The sequence below is a fragment of the Castor canadensis genome, chromosome 4, assembly GCF_047511655.1.
Source record: "Castor canadensis chromosome 4, mCasCan1.hap1v2, whole genome shotgun sequence".
Lineage (NCBI taxonomy): Eukaryota > Metazoa > Chordata > Mammalia > Rodentia > Castoridae > Castor > Castor canadensis.
This window is the reverse complement of record NC_133389.1, coordinates 175,501,398-175,510,711: the sequence shown is the minus strand read 5'-3', so window position 1 is coordinate 175,510,711 and position 9,314 is coordinate 175,501,398.

Here is a 9,314-nt window from a genome sequence, read left to right as displayed (position 1 = left end):
ATCTAAGGAAACAGGACTTCATGTCTGCTATGGGGAGCACTTAGAAGATTGTGAATATGTTATAAAATAAGACTTGCACTTTAGAAAGAACATTCTGGTAGTGAAATGAGGAATAGATTGGAAGAGGCAAGAAATTTTACTCTAATGAGAGTTTAAGCTAAGCAAACTATTACCTTTCTATGGAACCATTGGCTCCCCATTACCTTTAGTAATAGGGACATGAGAGTGAAAATACAAAGTTGAGGTAAGCATCCTGATGGTAGATGAAGCTCAGCTCAAACTGCATATTTCTTGTGGATGGGGAGATCTGAAGAATGCAGGGAGGTCTACATTAGAGAGAGGCTGTCATGATTCAACAGAGGATTTCACAATCAACTGCTGGATTTGTCTAATGTCACATCCCATCACTTCCTCCTCCTTCTGTGACCATGGCCCCTGAGCTTTGGCAGATCTGTATCTAGAGGCAATATAAGGTCTAGGACCAGCACCCAGATTAAAAGTCCCTTGGGGATGGCATTGATTGATGCCTGTGTTTGAAGATGTGCTCGCATTTGCTTTTGCACATGAGTGTGTCCCAAATGAGAATCTGCAGCAGGTGAGACCATGATCCTATGTTGAGGTGACCTTGCAGAAGAGGAGGTTGGACATGTTTTGTGTTTCACACAGAGATCATCTGGTCACCTGGTTATCCAGCTATTGGTCCCAAGCTCCCTATTTTAAAACACACATTTGAAAAGTTTCATTTATTGTCCTGGATTAAAACTACAGATTTCATAACCTATGGTATATACAAACATAATTTCAAACATCAATAATGAACCATGCTTCTTACCCATTTGGAAATCAACACACAGCATTATGCATTTGAACATGTAAATGTGTGTGAATGACTATACCTGAAGATTGTAAAATGTATTCCTAGAGCTTCACAAAAGGTCCTTCAGGACCTGTGCTACTCCAATTCAGGGGCGCTGGACCAGTCCACACTTCCTACTTTTAAAAAGATGCAACTATACCCTGCAGGGGGTAAAGACATACCAGGAGATAAGATCAGAGATCAGGTCCACCAGCTCAGTGGCTGGACTTTAGTCAGCTGCATTTCCTCTAAAGTGGACACCTGGCATGGGACACGTAGATGCAAACCTTGCACGTATGGAATAGTCCTCAGATCAGGGGGAGATAGCCTGATGTTAGAGTGGCTATTTACATGAGTACAATTGGGCAGAGGTTTTCATTCTTTTGGGGTAAATAAGATTGAAATTGATGAGACAAACTGCCTATATATTTAATTTTGGAGGAACTGCCAGATTGTTTTCCAAAGCAGTCACAACATTCAACATTTCACCAGTAGTAAATGGGTGTTTGTTTCTTTCTCATATTTTCACAGAGTCATTGTTTGTCTCTTTTATTATAGTCGCACTGGTAGATGGAAAGGAGTGTGTCACTATGGTTTTGGTGTACATTTTTCTGATGGCTAGAGATGTCTAGCATCTTTTATGTCACCTGGTTACTGCCAGCCATTTGAATCTTGGTTCTGTTTCACCTTCTCAATGAGGCCTGCTGTGTGCATTTTGTTTAAAACTACTATTGCCCCCAACCCTTGCACTGTCCGAAGCCTTGTTTTTGTGGTAGAGGATTGAACTCAGGACTTTAAGCCAAGTGCTTAACCTCTTGAGCCACCCCCACTCCAGCCATTTTGTTTTTAGTTTGTTTTTTGAGTCAAGTTTCCCCAGGGTGGCCTCAAACCAAGATTCTCCTCCACCTCCTGAATATCTGGGGTTACAGGCATGCACCACTACACCTAGAGTTTTGTTTTTATGGGCATAGCACTTATCATGATCTCAAATCCCATACACTTATTTATCATATTATGTTTATTGTCTGACTTCCTCGCTTCACTCTGATTCAGTTGTGAATAGGCAGTTAAGAGAAAGGATCTTTACCCTGACCATTGATTATATTCCAAATGCACAGAACAGTGTTTGAATAAATGAAGGCACTCAATAAATATTTGTAGAAGGAATTCATGAGTAGAAAGAAAGGGAAGGGACAAAGAAATAGTTGTGGTAAACTAACCCATCTGAGTAGAGTTTCGGTAGAATAGCCATGGCTTTGCTTCGTCTTCATAGGTGACATGCTGGAAGCTTTGCCATTCTTTGAATTGGCCACTTCTAAATTGTTATTTCTAAATTACCTTCCCAAAAGACACATATTTGTTTTGGAATGATTTTATTAGCATATAATAGTGTACAGGGGGATACATTGTGATATTTACATATGTGTTTAAAATGTATCTTAGTTGGGTTTACCCCCTCCATAGTTCTCCCTTTCCTCTTTCTTATAACAATTTCAACAGGTTGTTCATATATGGATACAAAATACAACCACCATATTCACCCTCATTGCCCCTTTTGTTGTGTCTACCCCTTTTCCAGCGGTATCTACCCACAGAAAAGATTTGTTTTTCCCTTCTGCCCTGTATTTAAAAAAATAAGTGTATATTGATAGTCCAAGAGTGTTTTGCCTTGGTACTTCAGGTATGTATGTATTGTGCTTTCATCAAATTAATCCTTCCCCTCATCACTTACTTATACTCTATCACCATGCTCCCCTCATATTCAATAGCTTACTGTACAGTGCATTGTGGTATATTCATATATAGAGATGGGTCATTTCAATATTTGGACAGAGAGAACAAAATTATCTTTGGATGATCTTAAAAGAGTCCCTGGAAGTTTCCCCAGGTTCTTTTTCTTTAACTTTTACCTTGATAAGAACATGGCTGATAGGCTGACAAACATTTGTTATTTCCATTGCAAGCATAGTAGGTCTAACCATCTTGAACCATTACTTTTACCTCTGGGGTAAGGAAATTTGCTGTTATAATGAAAATACTCATGCAGGACTATTTTCTAGCAAATGTTAAAATGGAGATTGAGCTGAGAAGGACAGCACTAATAAGCTAGCCATGAACACTAGACTTGATAATGAAATGTTGTTCATAGGCCAATATTTACATCTCTCTGGTCTTAAGGATGTAATTTCAGGTGATATGGCTCTCATAGTGTGCTATGGGATTTGGTGAATTTTTCCATCATCTTTTGCTTTTCAATATCTATTCCAGTGAGCATTAGTGTTCATATGAGAACATATGAATCATAAAAATAATGATGAGTACCTTGTGGAAATAATAAACACTTTCTTAATAAAATTTTCATTGACGATTTGGTGCTTTTTGGAGCAAAACATTTTTCTTTCTTTATAACAGAGAACAGATTATTTATAATTAGTTTATTGGTAAGAACACCTTTGATCTATTGCACAAATTTATGAAGATACTAGCTTTTTATTTGAGTTATTATATACCCTCAAGCATCATATTTTTGTCTATTCATGCTGATGTGAGCCTTGAACTTGTGAACTCAGCTAACTGGTTGTCTAGCTTATTTTGAAAGTATTTCAGTTTTGGCATGGGGCTAAAATAACAATTCAATTGTAATAGTAGAGATTTAATAGTCTGCGGAAAGGAGAAACTCCTTTGTGGCAAAGAAAACTTTTGGAACTCTACTTACAGAAATAAATATCCACAAAAAGCATACCATTTCGAATGTCAGTGGGCAAGTTCTCATATGCCTGTGGTTTTATTCCAGTCATCATCACCATCATCATCATCATCCTACTAGCATAAGGAATGAAGAGGGAGTTATACTGCAGAATAACTAATTGAGACTAGTCACCGATGGGGTGTTCTGATCAAGTGGCTAAGGAAAAAGAATTGTAAGTCACACATCGTTCATCAGAGATTAAGCATGAGACTCAAGGACTGGCCAAGCTCTCCCATTTAGACATGATGTAGTTTGAGATTTAGAAAAACCATCTGATCTCAGTGTTGTAATCCAGTGTTTATCCTTCATGTTCAATGAAAACACCAAGTTGGGAAACACTGAATAAATAATTGGATAATTAAGCAAACAATATCGTTACAAAAGGCACATTTCATCAAATTTCTTCAGGGTTGGGGATTTCTAACCTCTTCTCTGCATTCATTTGCCACTTGGTTAGCCTTTTAAAAAGCTTTCAAGAGCAGCAACAGAGAAGACGCTTCAGATAATTTTTAACCCAAATATCAGTGTGCTCCCATACTGTGTGATTATCATTTCTAATACTGTTCCAATCTACACCACAGCTGGTTCCCCCTGTAACTCTCATCTTCTCAGCCTTCATGGCTCATAGCATTCCCTTGCGGATCAAAGCATTCTTCTTTTACATATGTGAATAAAATAAATCATTACCTGAATGACTTTCATATCTTGGAACCATTCTTTATTTTTGAGGTATAGTCACAGTTTTATTTTCTTTACATTTGGTGTACTTCCAAAATACCTTGAAAGTGTTCATTCTTCCCTGTCCATGGAGTCACACTACGCTGGGGAATGAATCAGTTATCTATGATCCATTGTGTCTATGAAGCAGTCTGCAGTTTTTAAATATCACTCAGAGACTATTTCATGACATGCTGCTTCTTTTCCTGGTAGCCTGGCATTCTGTAATTTTTCTGATAAGCCAGGGCCTCAATTTATTCTTTATTTACCACTTAATCAAGTCAGCCATTGACCCAATTATGATAGTGCCATATTTTACTTTTTGAAATCACCTGATTTCTGTAGGATTTTGGCATATATTTTTCCAAATTTCCTATTCTTTTGCAAGTGTTAGAAATTCTCTTCAACTGAAGCAGATATTTAAAAGGAAGTCTATTTTTTTTGCTTTTGTAAATGTAGGCTTGAACCTAGGTCTTAGTTCTGTCATCATGAAACTGGATGTTCTTTCAGTTCTTTGGTCTGATTTCATTAATCTTATTCATTTCTATTACAGATGACTTCATTCATACTGGGAACATGACTTTGAAGAGTCCTGAGTTACATCATCTATGTGGCTTGGCATTTAGTGGAAGGACAGACTTATCTCTCTCAATGTCCATAATCAAATCACTATAACTTTGTCTTATCCACAAACTATTTTGTGCTTGGAGAATGGAACATTTTGGTGTGGGTAGGCCACTCTGATGTAATAGCAGGCAAACTATGAGAGCTACATATATGGGTGCATGGAATGAGAGGAGTGCTTCCTCAAAGGCAAACTGGGGGGGTCTTTAAGACAAATTACCAAGTCAATCTAGGTCTGATATAAATAAACAACTCCATTTTGTATAAAATGAGCTATGTCCTATAATTACTGAAAGGGCACTTATGATCCCAGATTTTGCCTTAGGTTTGTATATGTATGAAGTACTTACAAAATTATCTGAAAACATAATATATAACTAGAATAATGTTCTATTATAGGCATTGGAAATGATAGCCCATAAACCAAATTTACAAATTGTATTGTATAAATACAATTCCATTGTAAAATAACCACATCAATCCACTTACTGTTTGTGGCTACTTTCCTCTACAATAATATAACTGAGTAGTTGTGAAAGGAACCATTTGGCTTACAAAGAGTATTTTCTATGAAAGGGCTGATTGCTCTTCCATTAGAATGATTTTATGTTTAATCTCTAACTAGTCAATTGGACTAGGAAGAGATAGATGATCAATTGAATCAGTAAAGGTAATCAGTGTGGCAATATATTTCATAGCCAAATTGTCCATAGTCTGACAGGATAAACTGAGACTAATTTGCTGAGATTAATATATGACCCTTTTCCCTCTCTAATCTCAGAGAGTAAATCTGCACTAATACACTTCCAGAGTTAGGTCTCAGTGGGGTGGAAATAGAGATTTTCTGAACAATGGCATCTTCAGAGGGTGTAAAGGTATTTCCATTGTGTGCCAGGCAATGTGTCTTGAATAAAGTCTTTTAGGTATAACTCAATACTGAACTCACATTTGGAATTTGTCAATGGTAGAAGGGGGTGAAATCATTTATGACATATTTGATACATTGTCAGAACCTGTGTAAAGGTGGTGATGTACCCCCATCCAGCACAACAATAAAGGAAAAAAAGTCACTTGACCAGATAATTTCCCAAGGTCAAAATTTTGTGTGTTTGTGTGTGAGTCTAAGTGATTGGTCAAAAGAATGGAGAGGATTTTATTTTACTTACTTAATAAAATATACCAAATAGCTTATTAGACATTTCTGAGGTTTTTATCCTTCACTAGTATACATTTCTTGACTCTAAGAAGTCCAAAGTAAAACATGTAATCTTCCATCACAACTTGATGCTTTCAGGGAATGATGCATCTATTCCATAACAAAACCAGAAACATAGAAATCATCCTGTACACTATCTTCTTTCTCACTCCTGCTAAATTCCATAAATTTTACATCTAAAATATATCATTAATCATCCACTCCATGCTGACTCCATCTCTACCATGCAGTCTGGGAAATCTTCTCTTGCCTGTGCTTGGCAGGAGTTCCTCGACTGGTTTCTCTTCCCTCATTCTTATGATTTCCACTTCTTTGTCATTTCTGCCACTAGGGTAAATTTTCCACACAAGCCAAACATCTCTTACTGTATTCCCAACTGATGGAAACATTCCTGTGGCTTTCCATTGCTCTTCAGTGATGGAGAACCGTGAGCATGGTCTCCAAGGCCCTGCCTCAACTTGCCCTTCTAAGCTTCTTCTCATCTTATCTCCAGTCACAGCAACCATTTCTTTATTCTTGAAGAAAGTCATGTTGCTTCCTCACCTCTACATTTTCCTCCTTTACCTTCTTACTTTCACCTACACTGGGGATTATTTCTCAAGTTCATTTCTAGCTCAGAGTTTTTGTTCTTGCAGTTTTCTGTTGCAGAAGTATTTAGATCTTCATATGATGGACTTGTTCTTGACATTTCAATCTTAGTTCAAATATCATTTTTTGGTGAGGTTTTCCTTAACTAAGCAATCACTCTCTCCTGTGTCACCCAGATTCATTTTATTGGTAGCTCTTATATTGCTTTCTTTGTTTCTTTGCTTGTTTTTCTTCTTTTTTTTGTCTGTCTCCCTTACTAGAGAGAGCAACAAGAATGAGTAAATGAATGAAAACATTAAAATAAAGTAGCATGACAGTTGACGCCTTTAATTTCAGCTCCCCAGGAGACAGAGATGGGAGGTTTACAGTTTTAGGCCAGTCTGGGCAAAAGTTAGCAGGACTGTATATCAAATAAAAAAAAAAAAGCTGTGAACATGGTGGTATACATCTATAATCACAGCTAGGTAGGAGGTAAAGGCAGGAGGATATCTTCTGAAGCTGGGCCTGGGCAAAAAGCATGAGGCCCTAACTGAAAAATAAACTACAGTCAAAAGGGCTGGAGGAGTGGCTGAAGCGTAGAGTATTGTTTTGCAAGTGTGAAGATGACTTTGAACCTTAGTACTGCCCTTCCCTCTCAAGACAATAATTTGGGCTCCTTCACTTGACTCTTTCTTTTAAAATTCATATCTTAGTGGCAGGTTAGCTAGGCTAAGAAAACCAAAGGCAACATTTTTCTCTCATATGCGGAATATAGGCTCAATACAAATACAGCAATGTTACGGAAAACAGGTTATGCTAAGGCGAAGTCACATATGAGAGAAGGAGGGAAAAAGGCGGAAGTTAAGAAGGTAATATCGTTGAGATATTCTCTATTCAAGAATGAATATAGGATTTTTAAACCTGTTGAAATCAACGTAAGAAGGGAACTAAGGTAGAAAGGAGAAAAATAGAGAAGATGAACCAATTTGGGCTATAATACATATGTACATGGAAGTGTCACAATGAAACATCCTGTATGGGTATCTTAAATAAACAAAAATGTTACTTTTTTTTTTTTTTACAAAAGCAGAGAAGAGGAAAGCAAAACAGGTCTTGTCTATGGGGTGGGTACCGGTGGGAGCAGGAAGATAAAAGGAAAGGTATAGGAGGGTGAATATTGTTATAAGAGTTGCAGGAATGATTATAGGTTCTGAGCTGAGAATACTGCTTGACACAGGGCTAGCTATCAGTATTTATCACTACTACAGCATTAGCATATTAAAATTCATCTAAAGAAGTTTATGGGCAAAACAGGTGAATATTGTAATTTTAAGTAACAAAGTAGAAAACACTGAAATAATCTTTTGTTAAAATATTTTTAGTTGTTGACAGATAAAAATTGTATACACTTGTGCTGCACAACAACAGATTTTGAAATGGCTAAATTGAGCTAGTTAAGATATGCATTACTTCATTTATTTTCTGTGGTGAGAAAATCTTCAAATCTGCTCTTTTAGCAAATTTCAAGCATGAAATATGTAATTAGTCATATGATCATACTGTATAGTAGATCTCTTGAAATTCTTTCTCTTTTCTAAATGATATTTTTTATCCTTTGACCAACATTTTTAAAGTTTTACAAAATAAGAAACAGAAAAGGATTTAATGCAAACTAAAATATTCAGACCTACCACTTACATAACACTCTATAAAGACGAATGCTTTACGGTAAGTCATATCACACACCCAGGATTGGTTAAGGATGGGAAAAACAGAGGCACCATGAGGTTGAAAGGTTTGTCTCAAGACCCTAGCTCCTGCCCCATAGGATCAAACTCTGAACACAGCTCTTAGGACTCCATGTTCAGAACTTTCCACCATTCTAAGTCTCCCATCTTTTGTTGTAGTACCCAGTACACAGTCTACATACAAGCTTGGTGTACTAGAAAAGCAGACTGAGCAAGAGAAGTATCACATGTTCTCTCTCATGTGTGGAACCTAGTCTCTAAAAATGAATGACAGGAATGTAAAACAGGTTCTGTTGGGGTGGATAACAGCGAGAGGGGTGACAGTGAATGTAGAGGTTATAGGTGAGATGAACACGGTCTAAGTACTTTATATACATTTACAAAAATATAACAGGAAACATTGAAATTATTTTAAGAAAGGGGAGAGGAGATGAGGAAGAATAAGAGAGGGAGTGAATTTGATTGGGGTACATTGTATGCATAAGTGAAAATATCCCAGTGAAACCTCTTTGTACAACTAATATATGCAAATAAGAAATGGAAAAAAGACAAAAAAAAAAGAAGTCTCCAATTCATAAAAAACTTTTTGGAAGTACTATAGATATTTTTAAAAATTTTTCAGTTCTGTAGTTTGTTAAACTTCCTATACTTGCTTTATAGTTATGTATGTTTACATTTTGATTCATAGATGAGGGTTGGCACAGCAGTATTTCTTAGCCTTTGTACTCTCAAGATCCAAATCTCACCTGCATGTGCCAACACACTGGATTGGTGCAAGAAAATTCCTGGAGTTTCAGACCAATGAAAACTGTTAGCCTTGGTTCTCTTGAACTTGAA